Genomic DNA, 25,805 nt, shown 5'->3' with positions numbered 1-25,805 from the left:
TCAATGGAAGTTCGCATTTGATTTGTAAGTAAACCCACATTCCAGTTTGAAGGAGCAACATTCCATGCAAATATAGTCTCTTTGCTTGTGCAGGAAGTTAGCCTGAAAGAGAGGGCTTGACCTATCAAGGTTGCAAATGCCTGGTACGAGGCTCCCCAGTTATGGCTTATTTTTATCCACCCTGATCTGGTTCCCTTCACCCACATGCTTGCAATGTCACCTCCTCCTGCTGCGTTCATCACATATACCAGCAACCAGTACCTGTTTCCTTGGAAAGAGAATCGAAGCCCGCCTGACCTCATGCACGGAACTCTGCAAGAAAATCACATAGAAGGTTTGCAGTCCAATTGTGAAAATGTGATCTTATGCAATCAACTATTTAGTTAAGGCCAAATCATAATTTTGGTTGCTATAGTTTAAGCGAAGTTTCATTTTAGTCTCTGTAGTCTACCAGTTTACTAAGTGTTGCAATTCAGTAAACCAACCATAATGTCTCCTAAAATTTTTATGGCGTACCTGCGGTACATGATGGGAACAATGCCGGCCTTCCACTGAGCAATTTTCATGAAGGCAGGTTTGGCCACGTCGAAGTGTGTGCGAGGAGGGTTGCACCAGCCTCCGGCATTGGAGTCCTTGGACCAGTTTGGCGGACAAAGGCTGGTGGCAGTGACAGTGGTGAATTTCTAAAGCATGCACTTGCCCCGTAACATTTTATCTGGTAACAAGTTCCGCAAGCTTATCCATTGTCGAATAGGGTTGAGCTCAGTGCGACTGTATCTGTACCATACACGTGGAGCCAAAAATAATCAAGAGACGACATGTGGATTTTTGGACAAAAAAGGCAAAATTATCCTTGAGGAACACCGGAATTCCTACTCGTGAGCAGTGGGCAAACATCCCACAATCAAGTCAAAAGTGCCCAAAATAGGTACTTATTCAAAACCTATTTCATCCATCTTCTACACAAGGTAACCCCCAAAACATTCCTTTTAAATTATGTTAATTGATTAATTAGTGGATTTATTACCTAATTAATCTATTAATGGCCAATTAAACGACCAATTACACCAAAAAAACAAACAAGAGGCCGGTCACCTTCTCTCCCAAAGGAACTGGCCATGCCTTATATATTCTGCCTCATTTTTTCTAAAAGGCTAAGTTTTCACTCTTGCTAAACACTCAAAAATTCTCCAAACACGTGAGGTTTTTGGCGTGTTATTTGTTTTGTAGGTGCAATTTTGTCCAAGAACAAGGAAGAAGAAATTTGCATCAACAAATTGGTGCTTTCATTGAGAGTTGAGTCCCACACTTGTGGAAGACTCTCGCATCCAAGGTTTTTCTATTTTCTTGTCCATTTGTAGATTTTTTGTACGTTTTTATTAGTAGAATTTTTTATTTAAAAAAATTCTTTGATAAAACGTAAAAGGGAAGTACAATGGCTAGAAATTTAGAGAATTCAACAAGTGAAAATTCCAATATTCAAGAGATAGGACCGTGGCGATCCACGAGGCTAAATGTGACAATAAATGGAGCGGCACCACCACCATGAGTTTCCACCACGGGAACCACCGCGATGGCTACGACGGTAGCCACCCACGGCTAGGTCCATGGTGTCACCACCACGGCCCGAGCTGTGCCATCTAAGCAAGCCCAAGCCGTGCCATCCAAGGCTTACGGTACTAAGGCCACGGCCCAAACCATGTCATTCCATGCCCAATGTGAGCCAACACGTTGCCAAGCCGAGCCCAAGCCTTGCACCCGCGTGCATTACATGCCGAGCAGCCTGCTTTCACGGCCCAGCTTGTTCCCGCCGCCTAGCTTGCTTCCATGGTTTCCCAAACAGCCTAAGTCGGCCCGAGAATATCTCAACCATCCGGACTAACCATCAAGCTAGGGGCATTTTCACCACATTTCTCCGCAGATTTGACATTTCCCAACTCAAATCTCACGCCTGGAGTCTACCACCCTTCCACTGCTCAAGGAGGCATATTCCTTCCAAGCTCTTCTAATCCGAATGGCGAACGACACTTGTCCCGAAAAGTTATAGAGTTGATGATCACCCTTGCACAACATATGACCTTGGTGAATTAGCTCTTGCAACGCACCAAGATCTAACGTGTCTCAGGCGAGGTGTCCCGGAGTAGGACAAGGGCAGACGAAGAACCTTTTTAGCAGTGTCCCGGCAAAAACCCACTCAATTAGCCACAAACCGAGCATTCGGGCAGCGTACACTCTTGATTAAGTCTTCGAGATAGTGTATACTTTCGTCTTAGCGCACGGAGAAGTGTACACTCTGGACTAAGCCTACGGGCAAATATGCACTCACGGTTAGGACCACACATCAATGATCAACATGAATAGTCTTCCAGGAAAACTGTTAATTCGCGGCTAGGCCCACAAGGAGCAACTTCCACATTTCATCGGAGCAGGTAGTATGACGAATGGAGAGAAGTAGTCACTCAATCTGGCTCAAGTTCAACCGGCATCCTGCAAAGAATTCCCTTGCTTGCTAGGAATGAACCACATGCACCGCTGTCGCGACATGGACATGCCGAGAACATAGAAAAGCAACTTAGACCAGCAGGTCAAGATCGGGGGCAACTGAGAGCTCTGCTACCCCAACAAAGGAAAATCCAAGAAGAGGTAAAGAGACTCCTCAACGAACGATTACGTGATTTCTAATGCAATGAAGTGGTCGATAAAGCATTACGGCAGGATATGACCAACATGAACAGGTCATCCTTCACGGATGAGATCGAGTAGGTAGAGCCTCCATGCAAGTTTAGCATGCCACACTTCACATCTTTCAAAGGAGATGAAGATCTGGAGAGGCACTTGAAGCACTACCACGCGCAATGGTCCTTTACCGGAATAACGATGCCCTTATGTGCAAAATATTCGCCATTACTCTGCAAGGTAAGGTACAAGATTAGTTTCACACTTTGCCCTCATGATCCATCTGGAATTTTGATGATCCTTCCTTGGTTATCACCAAAGAATACTCATCTTACCGCTCATCAAGAAAAAGTTCGACCACTTTTTCAACAAGAAGAAAAACCCAAAGAAGTCGCTCCGTGACTATGTAAAGTGGTTCAAAGTAGAGAAGCCAAAGATCGTTGGATGCGATAACTTAATAACAAGTGTAGCTTTCCAAAAAGGACTCCCAATAGACCACCCACTGTTCGGAGAAATGATCATGAAAGAAGACTTAACTCTAGCTGATTCCTTTGCCCTGGCAGAGAAGCATGCACTTTGGGAAGAGGCTCGACAAGCAGAAAAGGTGCTCGAGCAGCATCGAAAAGTGTCAGCAGTGGCTTAAAGGAAGGGGGATGAGAAGCAGTCTAGCAAGGGCAGTCATGAGGCCAAGCATAGGGATCGACCCACGACCAAAGAAGGCCCAATGACTAAGAACTATTCTAAGTTCTTAATTCCGATCCATCAAATCCTTTATGACATTAAGAACGAGCTATGGTTCAAGCTGCCGAAAAAATAAAAAAGAGATACTTCCAAGTTGGACCACACCAAGTATTGCACATTCCATCAAGGTCCTGGTCACACAACCGACGACTGTTACACTTGGAAAAACTACCTAGAGAAGCTCATGAAAGAAGGCAAGGTCGACAAATACTTGGAAAAGCCAGCTGTACAGCCGAGAAGGAACACAGATGACGACGAAAAGCCACCAATTAAGATGATTAGAATCAATGGTATCTTCACTGAGTCTGAGCACTTGGGGGCCACCAACAACTCTAAGAAGATGAAGATCCAGTCGACTCTATTAGTCTCACAAGTCCAAGCAGTCGACACCCCATTTGGACCCATTATTGGTTTCACTGAGCAAGGTGCAGAATACATCGATTTCCCACACAAGGACGCACTAGTAGTATCTGTCTAACTAACCCATGCTATAGGTGACAAAATGATGGTTGACAATGGAAGTGCAATCAACTTACTTCAGCTGCCAGTCATTTAGAAGATGGGCCTGGAAAACACAATCATACGCCGAGCAGAGGTACTTACCAGATTCAACCGGCACAACTCAACTGCTATCAGCCACATCAAACTTGACGCGACAACACCACCAGTTGTCTCAAAGTAGACGTTCATGATCGTAAGTGACCCATCTCCCTACAATGGGATTCTTAGAAGACCTTGGTTAATCAAGCTGGATGCCGTCACTTCCGTCAAGTATCAAAAAATCAAATTCCGGATCTCGAGATGAAGAGTCGGAGAGATCAAGTCTGACCAGGCCACATCCTGACGATGTATTGTGCAAGTGGTGAAGGAGTCAAAGAAGAAGACCTTTACTCCCATGGAGGCTACGGAAGTCCAAAGGGACGAAGAGGCTACCAAATATCAATTACAGCAGGCGGATCGAGAAGATGGCGCAAAAGCAGACGAGATAGGATGAAAAACCGAAGAAGACGCCGAAGACATCATTCTTAATCCTCAGTAATTGAAATTGACGGCTAGAATCGGCTCACGTCTAAGCCCAACCAAAAAGGAAGAACTCGCGGCTTTTCTTAGGGAAAACCAAGACGTTTTTGCATGGTCACCGTTCGACATGCCCAATATCGATCCTGAGGTAGCCTGCCACAAGCTGTATATCAACCTCACTGCTAAACCGGTGATCCAAAAGAGAAGACATTTCACACCCGAGCGAGTAGTGATCATTGAAGTAGAAATTGACAAGCTAGTGGAGGCCGGATTTATAGAAGAAGTAGCACATTCAACATTGCTTGCCAACGTTGTGCTAGTGATGAAAAAGGAAAAGGGCAAATGGAGGGCCAACGTTGTGCTAGTGATGAAAAAGGAAAAGGACAAATGGAGGGTTTGCGTAGACTACACCAGCCTTAACAAAGCATGCCCAAAAGATCCTTATCCGGTCCCTCGGATCGATTTATTGGTAGATTCAACTTCTGGGAACCAATTGCTCAGCTTCTTGGACGCATACTTAAGCTACAACCAAATAACCATGTACGAGCCCGACAAGGAGAAAACTGCGTTCGTGATCGAGTAATACCTACTACTACAAGGTTATGCCCTTTCGCCTCAAGAATATGGGAGCCACTTACCAAAGGTTAGTAAACATAATGTTCAAAAAGAAAATTGGGGTAACCATGGAAGTCTATGTCGACGACATCATGGTAAAGGGCAAGCAAAGGTCAGACTACATCCGCAACTTGATGGAAACTTTCAACATCCTCAAAAAGAACAAGATGAAGCTCAACCCCACTAAATGCACGTTTGGAGTATCTTCAGGCTGAGTCCTAGGTTACTTAGTAACCCAACGAGGAATTAAAGCACATCCTAAGAAAATCTGAGCTATCCTAGAGATGAAGTCTCCAACTACCTTGAAAGAGATCCAAAGCTTGATCAGACGAGTAGCTGCCTTCAACCTCTTTCTTTTACGGTCCACAGATCAATGCAAGTCATTTTTCAAGGCTATCAAAAGGGCACAACGAGACAAATGGGATGAAGAGTGTGAAAAAACTTTCTAAGACCTGAAGAAGCAGTGGAGGATTTACATATCTACCTAGTAGTCTCCGAAGTAGCAATGAGCTTTGCTCTCACGAGAAGAGCTGGGGGCCCAACTGCCAGTATTCTACACTTTTAAAACTCTTCTCGATGTGGAAACAAGATATTTGAAGATCGAAAAGTTAATTTTGGCACTAGTTGTTGCGGCTCGGAAGCTCAGACTATACTTTCAAGCTCATCCAGTCATCGTCATGACTCAATATCCTCTACGATCAATCTTACATGGTCCTATGCTACTCAATGAGTGATGAAGTGGGACCTAGTGAAGCCCCAAAAGCAGCCAACCACACTTTAGTTGTTATTGCTCCGTCCAACGGAGATTTCTGGCATTTGCATGTCGACGGTGCATCCAACTATAAAGGCTTGAGAGCAGGTGTGGTCCATGTCACCCCAGACGGCTTATTGCTCGAGCATACGATCATTCTAGGCTTCAAAGCATCTAACAACAAAGCAGAGTATGAGGCCCTATTGGCAGGCCTTCGAATGGCAAAAGACTTGGCAGTGAAGAAGCTTGTTATTCGTTCCGATTCCCAGCTAATCACCAGCCAGATTACTGGGGAGTAGATGGCAAAACATCCATGGATGGTACAATATCTAGAGAAGGTACGCAAGTAGCTTGAGGCATTTAAGACGTACAGTCTCACTCAAGTTTCACGGGTAGACAATACCCATGCAGATGCACTGGTCGGCCTAGGCTCCGCCCTCGACCACCAACTTAAACACTCTATTCCGATGGAATATCTAGACAAGCTAAGCATATAGATGGATTCAGCAGCCAAAGTGTCACAGGTTAGTATAATTCCCAACTGGAAAAGTTCTATTATAGACTACTTGGTCAACGACACACTCCTTCCAAAAAGATTGGAGTCTAGGAAGCTCCAAATTAAAATAACACGCTATTACATGTGGAACAACATTCTCATCCGAAGATTTTACAATGGACCACATCTCTGTTGCCTAGTGCCTCCCGATGACTTGAAGGTTCTAAGCTCAATCCACGAAGGCGTTTGTGAAAATCACTTCGGAGGTTGATCCTTAGCACAGAAGGCTCTTAACGCAGGCTATTACTGGCCTACCATGCACCAAGATGCTAAGAAGTTAGTACAAAAGTGCGACCGTTGCCAACGTTACAAGCTGGTATCAGCACTACCTCCTAGCAAGCTACACCCACAAACAAGTCATTGGCCGTTCATGTAGTGGGCAATCGACTTGGTAGGACCTATGCTACCTGCTACTGTGGGCAGGGGTATGATGATCATGGCAACCGACTACTTCACTAAATAGGTAGAAGTAAAGCCCATGATGACCACAACTCAGACAGGCATAGAGCACTTCATATGAAGGAACATCATTTGCCGATTTGGCATCCCTCAGTCCATCATCACTGACAAGAGCCCGCAATTTGTTTGTAAAGATTTAGTGAAATTCTTCCAAAAGTATGACATTAAGCAGCACATGTCCACGCCAAGATATCCTCAAGGCAATGGGTAGGATGAAACATCTAACAAGATGATCCTCGTCTGCCTTAAGAAATCCATCACTGACAAGAAGGGAAAATGGCAAGACAAACTCCCCGGATGTGTATGGGCATATCACACCACCAAAAGACAAGCAATCCGTGAGACTCTTTTCTCTTTGGCATTTGGTTCGAAAATAATCATTCCTCCCAACATCATCGTACCAAGCATCAGCACTTTACTGCCAAGCATTAAGCAGAATAGTAAGGAGATGGCCACAAACTTAGATCTAGCAGAAGAGAAACGTGAGCAGACTATCACTTGCATCGGCAGCCTACCAGCAGCTGCTCATCTCAAGCTATAATAAAAGGGCCAAGATCCAGTAGTTTCAACCTGGAGATCTAGTTCTAAGAAAGGCCTTCATCACCGCCTATAAAGAAGGCTCTAAAAAGATGGATCCTATCTGGGAAGGTCCATATAAGATCAGCAGAGTAGGCAATAAAGGTAATTACACCCTCCTCACCATGAACGACAAAGAGATCGAGAAGCAATGGAATGCCTACAACTTGAGGAAGTACCATGTGTGACCTCCCACTATATCAATACTCAAAGACTCAAGTAGCTTAATGGGTACCACCTCATAAGCCGAAGACTATCCAGTTGTTATGCAGTCTTTTATAGCTAAGTTATTCATTCGCTTCACTCATTTTTCAATGAGGAATTTAGAAGTAATTTACAGCTTAGCTTGACTGCATGTCTACAACAACTTATCTCTCTTGCACTTCAAAAGAAGATCGTGATAGGAGCATATTTATGTGACTTAGTTAGCTTGTTCTTTTGCATTTATGTTGTTATTTCTTAGTTAATGTAGTATTTCAAGCTATTTTCGTGTGTTTGTAGGTCCAAAGGGTTAAAGTAGCAAAAAAGTGCATTTTGGTGCATTTTGGAGCAGTTTTGGGCACTAAATGGATAACATATGTATGGGTCAAGATGGATGGACGAATTTGGAGTTCAAAAGGCTAGGAATCTGATAAGAAGATGAAGAAATTAAATTCAAGACAAAGAAGATAAGGAATCAGCTCAAAAGAGGAAACATTATCCAAAACCTTATCCAACCTTATCCTATCTTATCATATCCTAATCTTATCGTGCCTTAATCTTAGTTGCAAGGGGACCTAAGTATATATTTCTAGAATCTATGTATTGAAGCATTCTATTCTAGAAGTCCCAAATCAGCCACAAAACACATTGTTTCTAGAAACCTTACAAATGTGGCGCCTATTCCCTTTTTAGAAAGCCTTGCCTTGCTTTGCAATCCACTCTCCTTTCCCTCTAATATTTGCCGCACCCCTCTATCCATTTTCCCTTGTGGATTTTGATTTATTAGGCCTTATTCCTTGTGGATTTGGATTATACAAATCCTTTTCTGAAATTAATTGGGCCAAACCCTCTCCTTAGTGGATTTAATTAATTGTGCCGAACCCTAGGGCCCTAATCCTTAAAATCTGCTAAGTTGTAACCTTAATCTGATTAACCCTAGGGTTGGCCGAACCTATATATACATATTTTCAGCCACAATTTCGAAAAAACCCTCATGCCATTCAGAAAGACCTTTGCCGCAACCCTAGACACCATTCTACATCATTCATTCAATCCATTCACTTCCATATACAACCTACCGCAACTTTTCACCCTCATCAACTATCATTCATCATCGTAAGCAAGAATACACCATTCATCGCCCCCAAAACCACCAACCACACTTTGTGCCGCAGCAACGAAGAAGGAGGAGAGCCCTTAGGCGTACCTGCCCTTTGAATTGGAGCTGCTGGAACGTTTTAGGTGTAATCTTTCTTGTGTTTTCAATGTTTAAATTCAATAATCTTTGTTTTGTGAGTATGAGGAACTAATCCCCTCTTAGCTAGGGGGAATTTTGAAACCATGGCTATATTTGCAATATGATTTGATTACTTCCAGTTGTGATTTCATGAATTGTGAATTCAATTTACTTATCTGTTTGAATTAAAACTTGTTTGTGTATGTGGATTGAGAGTGCACACTTAATTTGCATGCATAAATCTGATGCTAGGATATAAGGGAGTTTCACCTAATCATTGTGAACTTATAGTCATAAGTAGTAAAGGTTGTTAGTCACAATCATGTTAAGTAAATTCCTGGCATAAGTATCATGCGCTTTCATAGTTATGAACGCCTTGTCAACACTTATGATTGTCATAGAATTTAATGATCTTTGATTGTTTCTCTATTATGCGCTTTCATGTAGGGAACTTTTGAGGAATAATTTGATTGTGATGCGCTAATTCCATTCAATTCAACGACTTGAGGAAAATCTGAGGGTTAATTTAAGCGTACCTAATTAACCTGGGGTGTTGAGGTCCATGGTTCATTGAAAAAGCAACTGGAGATTGTTTTGTATGTAAGTATGTCATGTGTGGAGAAAGACCTCCTAGCTAGCGCATCATCCATGTATTTCCACCAAATTCATGCAAATCTGCCTAGTTTTAGTTCTTGTTTTGTTTACTTTATTTTCGTCCAAAAACCAAAATCCCCTTTATTTTAGAGTGTCTAACTAGTTAGGATATGTTTTAGATTGTGTTTTCAAGTGTTTTGAGTCAAATTAAAACTAAAATTCGTCCAAAATTGTGTTTAGAGTCATAATCTGCCTAATTTGTGTTTTTAGGCAGTTTTGAGTGTTTTTAGCTTATTTTGAGTCTTGTGAACTTGTTTTGAGTCTTTAAGTTTAGTTAAGTGTTTTAAAGCTTAGTTTTATCTATTTGAGTTAGTTTAAATCTAATCCCCGTTTTAAGAACGATCCCTACTTACATGTATACTACAATTGTCAAAAAAGGGTTTAATTTGTGTGTTAAGTTAATTTTCGCATCAAATTTTGGCGCCGTTGCCAGGGATTAGCAACTTTGCTAATCCCTTGTTATTTCTTTTTGTTTATTTTCGTGTGTTTTTGGTTTTAGTTGCTGACCTTGTTTTGTTTTATTGTTTTTAGGTACTAGTTTATGACTCAGAGTTCTCAACCGGTTCATGAGCATAACATAGACTTTGACGACGATTTCGAGTGAACTTTAAGAAGGAAAAGGAATCAACAAAAGCCCCAACCACCTCAACCTGCACCAGATCTTGAAGAAGACGAAGTACAAGTAGAAGAGGAGACCACGACTCAGATTTTTTAGGAAGAACAAGCTATGGCAGCAGACAATCAAACAATCAATGAGCTTTCCGCTTCGGGATTGGACAATGCCATGCCTCTATGTGTTCAATATCCAAGGGTAGCCCCAGACAAGACCGACGAGTTCGAATTAAAGTCTAGCTTATTGCACCATATTCCTAAGTTACATGGGTTGTGCATGGAAGATCCTAATAAACACTTGAAGGAGTTTGAGATTGTTTGCTTAAGCATGGCCCCGGTGAATGTTGATGGGAGCATTTTGAAGATGAAGGCTTTTCCCTTTTCTCTCTTGGAAAAGGCTAAAGATTGGTTGTATGAACTAGCCCCCAGAACTGTCACATCATGGGAGAGTATGAAACGAGCGTTTTTGAAGAAGTTTTTCCTAATTTCTCGAGTCATTCTTTTACGCAAAAGGATTAGTGGCATTCAATAAAACCAAGGTGAATTATTTCCAACTTATTATGAACGTTTTAAAATCTTGTTGCTTCATGTCCACAACACTAAATGAAGGAGGAGCTTCTTTTTCAATATTTCTACGAAGGGCTTCTACCAATTGAATGCCAAATGCTAGACGCCTCAGCGGGAAGAGCTTTAGTGGTCAAAACGCCCATGGCTGCCAAGACTCTCATTGCTAACCGAGCTTTAAATGCTCAACAATATGAAGGCGTTGGTCAAAGAGACATACCACGACATCAACAAGTTAATGAGGTGGTTGAAATATCAAAGGTACGAAGTGTGGCTGTTTGTGGCGTGTGCTCAATGTCACAGATAAGTGCCCTCAATTGATCGAGAACGGAGGGTGGGAATCTGCCAATGCCGTGGGTTATGAGAGCCAAAACCAACCAAGGAGTGATTCTTTCTCTAATACGTACAATCTCGGTTGGAAAGATCATCTAAATTTCAAATGGAGGGAGCCTCAACAACTCCAACAACAAAGCGCATTTAGGCAGTAACCTCTGGGATTCTACCAATGGCTGTATGCACCCACACAACCCTAAGCACAACCTGCCCAATCCAAATCAGGTTCGTCCATAGATAATGATCAAAATTTTCAATTACTAACTTCTATGGTGTAGGGAATGCAAAATAGGGACAAAAAGGTTGATGAATTAGAGAAGCAAGTAAGGCAGATTGCGGAGTTCATGGGCCAATTCAGAGAGCAAGGCAAGTTGCCTAGTTCAACTAGTGTCAACTTAAAAGAAGGATTCGAATCTGCCAAAGCAATCATGTTGCGAAGTGGAAAACAATTTGGAACAGCCTCACACCCATCTAAATCAGCCCCAACTGAGGATGAAAAGTTGCAATTCGAGGATGAAGAACAAGAGCAAGCCACGGCAAGGGTAGCACCACCCATGCCGCAGCCACCCAAACACTCCCATTCGTCTTCCAAAGGTAAGAAGGTTCCAAATTCGATTATTTCTAATGTTATTCCCCCAAATGTACCCTTTCCTCGTAGATTCATGCAATCGAGGAAGGAGGAGGCTGAAAAGGACATTCTGGAGACATTTAGAAAAGTACAAGTCAATATACCATTTCTGGATGCAATTAAGCAAGTTCCAAGGTATGCCAAGTTTTTAAAAGAACTTTGCATCACTAGGAAGAGAATTTCAAACAAGGAGGTTGTCTCAGCCATTTTACAACTTAAAATACCCCCTAAATGCAAAGATCCGGGTAGTTTTACAATTCCTTGTGTTATTGGCAATAATCGTTTTGAACATGCCATGCTAGACTTAGGTGCATCTAGTAATGTCATGCCTTACTCAATTTATGCATTTATGAACCTAGGTGAGTTAAAAAATGATGGTGTGATTATTCAATTGGCCGATAGATCTAATGCCTATCCAAAGGGTGTTTTGGAAGATGTTTTAGTGCAGGTCAATCATTTAATCTTTCCGGCGGATTTCTACGTGCTTGTAATGGATGAATTAGACCATTCCCCTTCGTTGCCAATCCTCCTTGGACGCCCATTCATGAAAAATGCCCGCACTAAGATTGATGTGTTTAATGGGACTTTGACAATGGAATTTGATGGGGAAGTTATTAATTTCAATCTTTCTAAATCTATCAAGTATCCTAGTGATGATCATTCATGTTTTTCTATTGATGTAATTGATTCCTTGGCGTAGGACCATTATGAACAATTGAATGAAGATGCACTTGAATTGGTCATTACAAGAGGAATGGAATTCAAAAACAATGGATAAGCCACTTTGGCCACCCACGACATGCATGGAGAACACCATGTCGTGCCTCCTAATGTAGATATGATTGAGATAATGGTTGTCCTTGAGTCATTGCCACTACAATCTGGTAAGTCTTTGGACCCAATTTCAATTTCAATTTTAGCTAATAAGCCCCTTCCTTTAGTTGTGCAGCCACCTTCTCTTGAACTTAAACCATTGCCAAGCCATTTGAAGTATGCTTTCTTGGGAGATCAAGAGACCTTGCCTGTCATTATCTCCTCCTCACTCACGGCACAAGAAGAAGGTAAGTTAGTGAGGGTGTTAAAGGAGTACAAAATAGCAATTGGTTGGACTTTGGCCGACATCAAGGGAATAAGCCCTACCATATGCATGCATCGTATACTTTTGGAGAAGGGGTCTAAAGCATCTCGAGAGGCTCAACGCCGACTTAACCCTCCAATGATGGAAGTTGTGAAGAAAGAGTTAATCAAGCTATTGGATCGTGGAGTGATCTAGCCAATTTCGGATAGTCCTTGGGTTTCTCCGGTTCAATGTGTTCCAAAGAAATCTGGAGTAACTGTGGTGACAAATGCCAAAATTGAGCTTGTTCCTACTCGAATCCAAACAGGTTGGAGGGTTTGTATTGATTATAAGAAGCTCAATACCACTACAAGGAAGGATCATTTCCTTTTGCCATTCATTGATCAAATGCTTGAAAGGTTAGCAGGTTATGCTTTTTATTTTTTTCTTGATGGATATTCAGGTTATAATCAAATTGTGATAGCTCCAGAAGATCAAGAAAAAACCACTTTCACATGCCCCTTTGGTACATTTGCTTATCGTCGCATGCCATTTGGTTTATGCAATGCACCTGCACATTTCAAAGATGCATGATGAGCATATTTTCAGATTATGTTGAGAAAATTATTGAAGTTTTTATGGATGATTTCAGCGTTTTTGATGATTCATTTAATGGTTGTTTGAATAATCTCAGTTTAATTTTAAAACGATGCATTGAAACTAACCTTGTTCTAAATTGGGAAAAATGTCATTTCATGGTTAAAAAAGGCATAGTTTTAGGTCATATCATTTCTGAAAAAGGTATTGAGGTTGATAAATCAAAGATAGATCTTGTGTGCCACTTGCCCTCTCCTACTTCGGTTAGAGAGGTTCGTTCTTTCCTTGGACATGTAGGCTTTTATCGAAGATTCATCAAGGATTTCTCAAAGGTTTCCCAACCTCTTTGCCGTCTCCTACAAAAAGATGTGACTTTTGATTTCAATAAGGAGTGCACGGCAGCCTTCCAACACCTCAAGGACTTGCTAACCACGGCACCCATCATTGTTCCACCTGATTACAGCCTTCCGTTTGAGCTCATGTGTGATGCATCCGATTATGCATTAGGGGCTGTTTTAGGCCAAAGAAAGGACAAGAAGCCGCATGTTATCTACTACGCATCCTGGACATTGAATGATGCTCAATTAAACTATTCGACCACTGAAAAAGAACTTCTTGCCATTGCCTTTGCTTTAGATAAATTTCGATCATATTTACTTGGTACTAAGGTTATTATTTTCACTGATCATGCAGCTTTAAAGTATTTGCTCACCAAGAAAGAAGCCAAACCAAGGCTAATTCGATGGATGCTACTTCTTCAAGAGTTTGACATCGAAATTAGAGACAAAAAAGCGAGTGAAAACGTGGTGGCTGACCACCTAAGCCGTATGGTACATGAGGAGGAACCCTTACCTATTTCAGAAACATTCCCTGATGAGCAATTGTTGTCCATTAAGGTAAATGAGCCTTGGTATGCTGATTTGGTGAATTATTTGGTGGCTAAATAAGTTCCAAACACTTTAAACAGAACCCAACGTGATAAATTGAAAAAAAATGCTAGATTTTATGTTTGGGATGATCCATACTTTTGGAAATATTGCTCAGATCAGATTATATGTAAGTGTGTGCATGACATGGAATTCAATTCTATTTTAACATTCTGTCACACTTATGCATGTGGGGGACACTTTGGGACACAACACACAACCCTTAAGGTTTTAGAATGTGGATTTTATTGGCCAACTTTATTTAAGGATGCTAGAACCTTTTGTACGCCTAGTGATCATTGCCAAAGAATGGGCAATATAAATGCAAAGGATCAAATGCCGCAAAATGTCATACTTCCTGTTGAAATTTTTGATGTTTGGGGCATTGGTTTTATGGGTCCTTTTCCTTCCTCACATGGTTTCCTTTATATCTTACTTGCTGTGGATTATGTGTCGAAATGGGTGGAAGCAAAAACCACCCAAACTAATGATTCTCAAGTGGTTGCAGATTTCATTAGAACTAACCTATTTGCAAGGTTTGGAATACCACGAGTAATCATAAGTGATGGAGGTTTTCACTTTTGCAATCAAACCATTGAGGCTTTGCTTAAGAAGTACAACGTTATGCATAAGGTTTCAACACCTTATCATCCTCAAACTAATGGGCAAGTCGAGGTTTCAAATAGGGAGATCAAACAAATTCTAGAGAAGATCGTTGGGCCAACAAGGAAGGATTGGAGCGTACGTTTGGAGGATGCATTGTGGGCATATCGCACGATATATAAAACACCTCTTGGCATGTCCCCATTTATGCTCATCTATGGCAAACCATGCCATTTTCCCATAGAATTGGAGCACAAGGCACCTTGGGTTGTCAAAACATTCAACATGGACCTTGATGCCTCTGGAATTCATAGGAAGCTCCAATTGAATGAACTTGAAGAGATCAGGCATGAGGCTGATGAAAACACTCAAATTTACAAGGAGAAGACAAAGGTTTTCCATGATAAGATGATTCGAGGCAAATCATTCTCCATTGGGCAGAAAGTGCTACTCTTTAATTCCCGCCTTCGTTTTTTTCTGGTAAGTTGCGTTCTAAGTGGGTTGACCCGTTTGTTATTACTAATGTCTTTCCTTATGGTGCAGTCCAAGTTTAAAGCTTGAAAACTGGACAAGAATTCAAAGTGAATGGCCATCGGTTAAAGCCTTACTATGAGAATTTCAAGGAGCATCTTGTGGATAATGTACCCCTCCATGCCGCGGGAACTAGTGAAGCTTAACATGGCATATTCGTCCGGCTGGAAGATGTTAAAGCAAGCACTTCTTGGGAGGCAACCCATGCATTCAACAAGGAGAAGATGGAACTTCCACTCCAAACCTAGATTTGCGTTTCTAAACCCTTCTTTTTGCTGTTTTATTTTATCATGCTTAGTTGTTTGTTGTTTGTTTGCTTTTATGTGAGTCTTCGTGTGAAACATTGAGGACAATGTTTGATTTAAGTGTTGGGGGGGGGGGGGTAAACAAGTGTTTTTATGCAAATTCGTGGGATTCTATCACCTATCACTTCTAATGTTGTTTCTCACTGTCTTTAAGTGTTTTTAATGCATTTTGAACTGTTTTGGTGTGTTTTGAAGTAAAAATCCGAAAATTTGATGAAAAAAAAAAATTGAAAAAAGTGTTTTGAAAAAGCCAAAAAAAGTTGTTTCTGTGTGTTTGTTTGTGTCTCATGGTACCTTCCAACACAATGATGAGGATTTGGTTTTTAATGCATGACTGTTAAAGAGAGTTACAAACATGGATGGAAGTTTGATATGCTCTTTGGTTTATGCGTGGTTGTAGTTATAGTTTACGAATTCACATGTAATCACAAAGGATAAAATCAGTTTTTGTAACATGCTTGAAGGAAGGAACCCAAACAAACGCTACATGCCTGAGAGACTTGAGCCTAAACGTTTATTTGGAGAGTTATTAATCTATGCATTCTTGTTTTCTAAAGTCGTTGCATGATCTCATTATTCTTTGCTTGGTTGCTACTTAGAATGCGTTTCATCATTATAGATCCAAATACTAGAACTCATGCCCGTTCTATTCAAAGCATGACATTGATTTGCATAACACATATTCAAGATGAAGTTGTTTAGTAGTCACTACCATAGCCAAATAGCCGAATCCACCCTTGTCATTTGTTCTATAGCTTTAAATCTCGTTGAACCTTGTTTAGCCTATTTTCTTTGTTAACCACATCAGCCTTACCTAACCTAGAATAGTACTTTCCATACCCTTGTTCTTGAAGTATAGTGAAGCATGACTTAGAAGGAGTTCCTTTTGAGTGACATTATTGCAGAAAACAAGTGTGGGGGAAGGGATTTTTGTGTGTGTGTGTATTCCAAAGTCTTAAAAGAGGCATGGATAGAAAAAGAAAAAGAAAAAAAAAATATGTATAGAAAAGAAAGAAAAAGAGTTGCAAATAAGTGACAGTGAACTCCCATGTATTGATTGTTGAAGAAAGGGTCCAAAAGTTTGAATCTGACCCTAGGTGTTGCATGAATCTTCCCTTGCGTTTAAAAGGTAGTTTTCTACATTCTAAAGTGAATTCTAAGTGCCTAATTCATTACTTTGCTCACTATTGCTTTAAGAACGTTTGTTTCCTCTTACCTTTCTTTGTTAGTCAATCTGTGGAGTTTGGGCTTGGTATGAGCATATGGTATCCCTGGTTCTCGCGTCTAAGTAGTGGCATTCCATTCATGAGATCATATATATACATGCATTAATAATTCCAGAAAGTGCTTCCTTCGTTTAAAACATATGTCAGTGGCTCGTCTACATGTTTACATCAATCTTCTCACACATACCTAGTGTAGGGAGTGTAGTCAGAAAATCTGAGTGAAAATAGAGAGTATATCCGGTGGGGAATTGAGGGAATTCTCTAAGGCATGTTACTACATTCAAAATGTTGTTTTAATTGATTAAATATGAGCTAGTGAATGGTGACTATGATTCAGTATGCTAGAGGGTAAGCATTGCTTAAATCTATATGAGTGGTGATCTTTGACATGTTATGTTTCATTGGAAATCCCTGAGGCAAACGTTGGAAGGTTTAGGTTGTATATTTTGTTTCTTTTGTTTGTTTGTTTTGCTCGAGGAATAGCAGAAGCTAAGTGTAGGGCAATTTGATAAGAGCATATTTATGCGACTTAGTTAGCTTGTTCTTGTGCATTTGTGTTGTTATTTCTTAGTTAATGTAGTATTTCAAGCTATTTTCGTGCGTTTGTAGGACCAAATGGTTAAAGTAGCAAGAAAGTGCATTTTGGTGCATTTTGGGCACTAAATGGATAACATATGTATGGGTCAAGATGGATGGACGAATTTGGAGTTCAAAAGGCTAGGAATCTGATAAGAAGATGAAGAAATTAAATTCAAGACAAAGAAGATAAGGAATTAGCTCAAAAGAGGAAACATTATCCAAAACCTTATCCAACCTTATTTTATCTTATTCTATCCTAATCTTATCATGCCTTAATCTTAGCTGCAAAAGGAGCTAAGTATATATTTCTAGAACCTATGTCTAGAAGCATTCTCTTCTAGAAGTCCCAAATCAGCCACAAAACACATTGTTTATAGAAACCCTACAAAGGTGGCTCCTATTCCCTTCTAGAAAGCTTTGCCTTGCCTTGCAATCCACTCTCTTTTCCCTCCAATATCTGCCGCACCCCTTTATCCCTTTTACGTTATGGATTATGATTTATTAGGCCTTATTCCTTGTGGATTTGGGTTATACAAATCCTTTTCTGAAATTAATTGGGCCAAACCCTCTCCTTAGTGGATTTAATTAATTGTGCTGAACCCTAGGGCCCTAATCCTTAAATCTTCTAAGTTGTAACCTTAATTTGATTAACCCTAGGGTTGGCCGAACCTATATATATATATATATATATATTTTCAGCCACAATTTCGGGAGAAACCCTCATGCCATTCAGAAAGACCTTTGCCGCAACCCTAGACACCATTCTACATCATTCATTCAATACATTCACTTCCATAGACAACCTGCCACAACTTTTCACCCTCATCAACCATCATTCATCATCCTAAGCAAGAATACACCATTCATCGCCCCCAAAACCACCAACCACACCTTGTGTCGCAGCAAGGAAGAAGGAGGAGAGCCCTTAGGCGTGCCTGCCATTCGAATTGGAGCTGTTGGAACATTTTAGGTGTAATCTTTCTTGTGTTTTCAATGTTTAAATTCAATAATCTTTGTTTTGTGATATGAGGAACTAATCCCCTCTTAGCCAGGGGGAATTTCGAAACCATGGCTATATTTGCAATATGATTTGATTACTTCCTGTTGTGATTTCATGAATTGTGAATTCAATTTACTTATCTATTTGAATTAAAACTTGTTAGTGTATGTGGATTAAGAGTGCACACTTAATTTGCATGCATAAATCTGATGCTAGGATATAAGGGAGTTTCACCTAATCGTTGTGAACTTATATTCATGAGTAGTAAAGGTTTTTAGTCACAATCATGTTAAGTAAATTCCTGGCATAAGTATCATGCGCTTTCATAGTTACGAACGCCTTGTCAACACTTATGATTTTCATAGAATTTAATGATCTTTGATTGTTTCTCTATTATGCACTTTCATGTAGGGAAGTTTTGAGGAATAATTTGATTACGATGTGCTAATTCCATTCAATTCAATGACTTAAGGAAAATCTGAGGGTTAATTTAAGCGTACCTTATTAACTTGGGGTGTTGAGGAATAATTTGATTACGATGCGCTTTCATGTTTAGTTCTTGTTTTATTTACATTATTTTCGTCCAAAACCAAAATCCCCTTTATTTTAGAGTGTCTAACTAGTTAGGATCTGTTTTAGATTGTGTTTTCAAGTGTTTTGAGTCAAGTTAAAACTAAAATTCGTCCAAAATTGTGTTTAGAGTCAGAATCTGCCCAGTTTGTGATTTTAGGCAGTTTTGAGTGTTGTTAGCTTATTTTGAGTCTTGTGAACTTGTTTTGAGTCTTTTAGGTTTATTTAAGTGTTTCAAAGCTTAGTTTTATGTATTTGAGTTAGTTTAAAGTGTTTTAGCAAACCCTCCTAATCCCCGGTTTAAGAACGATCCTACTTACATATATACTACAATTGTCAAAAGAGGGTTTAATTTGTGTGTTAAGTTAATTTTCACATAAGATCACACCCTTCTTAGGGACTCACCACAGGAATTACACCCCATGAAGGACCAACCATGCTTTCGAGTGTGAGAGGGTAAACTAATTGCCTGACACCTACATGGGTCTGCTCTCCAAAGTGGAAGGATAAACTCTATACTCCGAATATCCAAACGTGGATGAGCCTGGTTGCTCTAGTATAACTAGATGCACGATGGCTTGCGCCGGGATTCCTAGAAATAGCCACAGTGGTCTTTTTCAAGGCTTAGCTAACTGAAGGATTTTGGGTCTCTTGGCCTAATCTGTGGGGAATTGGGCCCTAGAGACGGAGGGGGCACATTACGCTGTACGCTCTATGGACGGTTGCCCTGGAAACCTAAAGCTGCTACTGAGTGCACTAAGGTAGCCTATGTTTTTCGAAAGACTACCTACGACTTGCCCTTCAATCAGTAAAGCCGCGCTAGACTTATACAACTGCACATTCTTATGAAGGGTTAAATAAGCTAGCATGCATGTACAAAGCCTTATCCACTGCCGACATGCTACGTAGTTGATAAGATTCATCATTCCCAAGTGCGTAATAACCTACACCAAGTCCTAAAGTGTTATGCAACTTGCTACGCAACCTACAGAATTGGAGAAAGCCAAGGTTAACAGCCTAGTGGTTAAGTGAATTTGTTTGCTTCTGTAAGTAAGACATCCAACTGCCAACCCTATGGCTAACAACTTTGCAAAATTTCTACACCAACACCTATGGCTGCATAGGCTACGCAGGACTGTCTGTTTATAGAAAAGCAGCACGTCTGCCACTGGTCTATAAAGTCTAAAGGTTAGGGCATGAACAAAAGAAGTGAAGATGGAAGAGAGCGAACAAAATAAGTTTATTAAATTTTCTAGCAAAATTGATAAACAACTAGCAAAGACCGAAGGAGTTCAAGTAAAAGAAACAAGGAAAAACAAAGAAAATCCTAAAGGCTACCTAGAAGACTACTTTTTAACAGCTTGGACATTCCACGATTACTTGGTCGCCACACCTTCAGCAGCGGTACCATCCGGCGCTTGCGGTACCATCCGGCGCTTCATCCTCAGCTGCCCCAGCTTGGGCACCAACTTCTCCAACTAATTCACCAATAGAAGACTCAAAAGTAAAGGCAAGCTAGTTTTCTAAAGAAATAAAGAAGGTCTCGAAGTCTTTACTAGAAAACTCAAAATCAGATGGCCGCCCAAAGAGATGATCTACATAACCCAGCTTGTAGAAATTGGCTTGACTTTGAGTAAACGAAGTTTCAAGCCCAACCTTCTCACCATTTAACTGCTCATGCTCTTCTAGCAGGCAAGCACAAACCCATTGCATTTCCTTCGCTTCCTTCTTCAAATTGGCGTTGATCTTCAAAACACCTTGGAGTTCCAACACTTGAGGTTCAAGCCTATCAACAACCTTCTTAAAGTGGATCACTTAGTTGTATGCAACTATCAGTTTTTCATCCTTTGCATAAGCAGCGGAGTGGAATTCAGAGATGGCACGCTCAAGATCTTGAATACGTGGTATGTAACAGTCGATCTCCTTCTTTGCACTTTCGTACTTTACCTGGATCGCGTTAAGCTTAATCTTTAAATCCACGATCACATGGCGAGTGGTCTCAAGCTGCAAAGAAGTGGAGGCAGAGATATTAGACCTCTTCAAAGCAACAAGCTCAAATTCTAATTTATTGACTTTTTCGGCCGAGGAGTAAGGTTTGGCTGCCACAGTTCTTGCCATCTTCTTAGCAGCCTTGGTATCTTCTTGATCAAGAAGCATAGACTTGGTTGCCAAAATCGCCAATTTTTGCATCATGGCCAGCAGAGCAGTCCTCCTATACTCGGTTGTATGGTTCGCAAAAGAACTTAAGCTACAATTCCTTTGACGCCATCAACAAACTTGTCACATATATCCATGTCCTCGAGCAGGTCTGGCTTCAAGAGTGCACAAATCTTTACAGCTTTCCCAGAAACAGACTTGGTGGATTTCTCACGATTGCCTGTGTGAACTGTCTCTTTCTTCTCAGCAGACGAGTCAATCTTAGTAGTAGAGGGAACAAATTTTGGTGCCATTTTAGCAGGCGGGGGCACCTTGTCACTCTTCATGGTAGCAAGCCTATCCAAAGGTGAACCAGACATAGCCCTAGACGAACGCTTTCGCACAAACTTCAACACCAAAGATATGGAGGCACTTCTACACTGGGCAATTCTTTCAGCAATCGAGCTAGCAGCCTTCGGAACGAAAGGCGCCACCAGTACAGATGTAGCAACTTATTATTTCTCGCCTTTAGAAGAAGTCAAGTTAATCACAAGCTTGGGAGCATCCGGTGAACCCTCACGAGCAGTGGAAGAAGTTTTTGGTTTCTTCTTAGCAGGCGTCTCTTGGGCAGGTGGGGAAGGCCTCTTTTCCCACCTTCATTTGTAGTAGGCTCCACCACAGTGATAGGACGAGCCAACGCCTCAGCCTTGATTCATTTTATCTCTTCTCTCGGGGGTAGCCCACCTTTTTCCGTACGAAGAAGACTAAGTAGCCAGCGCCATTCACGATACTCGGAGTGGATACCAAGAGCAGCATGCACTTTCTTCATGTCTGGAGAAGTCTTAGGAGTAGAGCTGAATTTCGAATCTAGAAAAGCAGCGGAAGACAATAAAAAAATTAAAGAGCAGTTTAGCACAAATACAAAGCAGCCGAAAGATTAAGCAGCTTACTTACCAGATATAAAGATCATAGGAACACGCGGCTCGGAGGAAGAATCAGACTCCCTTTCTCTACTTATTATCTCCAAAGTCTCCTTGGCCCAGTCATGATCTCCTTTGCTCGAATTATCAAAAAACTGATGGCGAGATTGCAGCTGCCCAACTCCCTCGATGTGGCCTATGTCAAAAAAGTACCAAAATTCGTTGACGGTCAAATCTAAGTCAAAGAATTGGCTAAGATTGTGGAATCCCACCATTTCACGGACTACATTAAGATAGCATTGAGCGGGGGCACATCTCATGGAGCAAAGCACTTCTTGGAAAAATCACGACATAGGAAAAGTAAACCCCAACACAAAATAGTAGGGGTGAAACTTGATGGCTCTCCGAGCCCCATCACATGCCTCACGGTTGATACCATCCTTAGCATGCTTCACACACATTCCAGATGGAATGGCATGCCAATATACCTCGAGGAAGTCTCTAAACAAGTCATCGGAACTAATTTTGAAGTGAGCAGCCTTGAAGTAGCCAACCTTGCTCAAAGACTCACCTTGACAATACAACGGCGACATGCCATCATCATTCTTGTGGCTTGAGGAGGACATGCTTGAAAAAATTCTACAAAGATACAAGAGGAATTCGTTAGAGGGTTGTTAAAAAAAAAAAAAAATGTGCTCAAATAGGCCTCTCGACCTCGCTCTCTCTTTTCTTCCTTAGGCACAGGCCTGAGCCCAGCCTTCCCAACAAAAAAAAAAAAAAGGAAAAAAAACAACAAAAGCCCAAGTCGTAGGAGCCCAGCAAACTTGCCAGGCCCTACGGCCTGGCCTATCCTCCCTCTCACCAGCGCCCAAGTCAGATGAAGCCACACACAGCACTACCTTGCCGTGGCTTCCTAAGCCATTTTTTCACACTTCCTCGATCCCCGTTGAGCCAATTGAAAGCCACGAGGTTCCCAAAAAGATTATGAAGACAAGAAAATTAATTTTTTCTTACCTAGAAGCAACGAGAAGACGAAGCGAGCAATGAAGGACGATCCTTTGCATGGCCAAGATGTAGAAGATTGCTAGAGGAGGGGGATCAAATATCCTCTAAGCTCTCTCTCTCTCTCTCTCTCTTTCTCTCTCTCTCTTGTAGGGTAGAATAAATCATTCTCCAAAGTTGATTTAATAATCCACCTAAGGTGGACTTAAATAGGCTTTGAGAGAAATATATTTCCCTTTCCTAGAATGATCTAATTTCCTGATAAAGAGGGAATCAACATCAAAATAGGAAACAATCCAAAGTTTCCTAAAGCAAGAAAATCTCTACACCTGTTGCCTTTTTTTGTGAGCAACCTAACAGGTGTGGGGGCATTTGTGGAGCCAAAAATAATCAAGAGGCGACACGTGGATTTTTGGGCAAAAAGGACAAAATTACCCTTGAGGAACACCGGAATTCCTACGCGCGAGCAATGGGCAAACATCCCACAATCAAGTCAAAAGTGCCCAAATAGGTATATATTCAAAACCTATTTCATCCATCTTCTCCACAAGGTAACCCCCAAAACATTCCTTTTAAATTATGTTAATTGGCTAATTAATGGATTTATTACCTAATTAATCTTTTAATGGTCAATTAAACTACCAATTACACCCAAAAAATACACAAGAGGCCAGAAACCTTCTCTCCCAAGGGAACCAGCCATGCCTTATATATTCTACCTCATTTTCTCTAAAATGCTAAGTTTTCACTCTTGCTAAACACTCAAAAATTCTCCAAACACTTTTCCCTCAAAATTCTAACTTTGGCATTGGAGGTTCTTCGGCCAAACATCCCCCCCCCCCTCCTCCAAATTCATCGTGGGCGCGTGAGGCTTTCAGCCTGACCTAAGGTGTTATTTGTTTTGTAGGTGCAATTTTGTCCAAGAACAAAGAGGAAGAAATTTGCATCCACAACACCCATTAGTGAACAAGTTTCCATAACCGCAAGCTCCTCCTGTACCAAGAAAACAGAATAATTAAGCATAAGCTTTATTAATTAATTGATAAAGTACTTAATCCGAATATCAGTGTTCATCGTTTTTGCTAGCTACATTTTTCTGGTGTGGGAAGTCACCAATACAGTCAATGGAAAAATACATATGCAATTAATTTCAACAAAACTATATATGGTTAACTTATGTTTGAATATGCAGTTTTAGTTTTTAGTTTGATAATATAACATATTAGTTATTTGGAAACAAATCATTTGGTCAATATATTTGAATTCTGTAAAAAGCTAATTAAAAGCATAAATTAACAGCGTATACACTCATAGTCTTAGAGGCGGTCTCATCGCCGTAAAAAGTAGCATGGGCAAGGTGCCATGGACTCGGCCGGTAAATGACCTTTGCAGCCACTGTTGTGCTAATGGTTACCAGCATCAATGACATCAGAAGGAAGTTGAAGCTCCTTGAAGGAGAGAAAGAAGCCGTGGCTGTGTTGATAGAGAGATTACTTTAAGACTGTTTAGGATGAAGTACAAGTGCAATGCCAATTAGTACGTTTTGCATGCCTTATATAATGTTCAACTACTTTACATTTCATGTAGCTAGAAACGACTTCGTGACCCCAACGAAGGTTATGCCCTACAATTAGTCAAGCCAGAGTTGGCTATTTAGTACTACAGTCTAGTGATATTCATCTTCAATTGTAAATGAGAGGTCTTAGGTTTGATTCTCGTCAAAAACAAATTTGAACCATATTATTGCTATCTCATTGTGAGATTAAGTTTGCCCATTCTCCCATAATATAGATAATACCGTTTGTTTAAAAAAAAAAAATTTTTTTTTGAGGCCTTAAATATATTAAATATTTTCATTCTATCTAACGTGCTGGCAGGTAATGTCGTTTGCAATTTAGGCAGTTGACAAATAATTAAATATTGTGCCATGAATAAAACAATTTATTTTTTAGTATTTGAATTCTCATTCTCTAAAGGGTTTTAAGTTTGTTGATGGAATTTTAAGTTGGTGACTGGTTGCATGATAAAGGATACATTCTGATTGGCTACAATAGTATTACTTGCTCTTGTTTTAAGTCAAAGTTTAACAAATATCATTATCATATCACAATGTGTTGAATAATCCAATGCACAGAAGACAAATTTTGATTTGACATTGTATTATAGACTACTATATTTTAATTTCTGGAGGTTATAGAGAACTAAATATAATTAATTATGATCAAGGGATTTAAGTGGTTGTAACCAGAAAGGTTGTCGCTGAATTCAATTTCTAATCCATACCTCTAATTTTATTAATCAAGTGTTGTTTGAGGCCAAAATATAAGTTTGGGCCGAGAATGAGTAATCTGAAGTGGTAAGACTCGATACTTGTCCCAACATTGGTTCTATAAGCCGAGGGCATTCTAGCCCAAGAAGATGTCAGCCCAACTGAGTCCTTAAGACTAAGGTACTGTGAAGGCATTGCATTACATTTGAGCATGGCTCGGTCGAGTCCTTGATGGGTTGAAACTGTTAAGGATTGACAATTATTCTCGTAAAATTAGAATTATTCAAAAGATCAGAATTCATGCTTAATTAGATAAGAATGAATTGGGCTCATAAAGATACTAGGTTTAGAATACTAGCTTGAATGAAGCTGAGACTGGATAAGGGTGGACTCAAAGACCCACCAAAGCACGAAAGTCAGGATCTTTCATAAAATAGATTCCTATTCAAAGAGTACATAAT

General features: G+C 40.5%; 1 pseudogene; it reads right to left on the bottom strand.

Annotated features, from left to right (window-relative positions):
* On the bottom strand, positions 1 to 25,539 carry LOC137709918 (expansin-A7-like; annotated as a pseudogene).
* Between the last annotated feature and the right edge of the window lie 266 nt (positions 25,540 to 25,805).

Source organism: Pyrus communis, chromosome 6 (genome assembly GCF_041283825.1).
Source record: "Pyrus communis isolate YQ-2024b chromosome 6, ASM4128382v1, whole genome shotgun sequence".
Classification (NCBI taxonomy): Eukaryota; Viridiplantae; Streptophyta; class Magnoliopsida; order Rosales; family Rosaceae; genus Pyrus; species Pyrus communis.
Note: the sequence above shows the minus strand (reverse complement) of the source record. Positions and strands in the feature narration are given on the sequence as shown.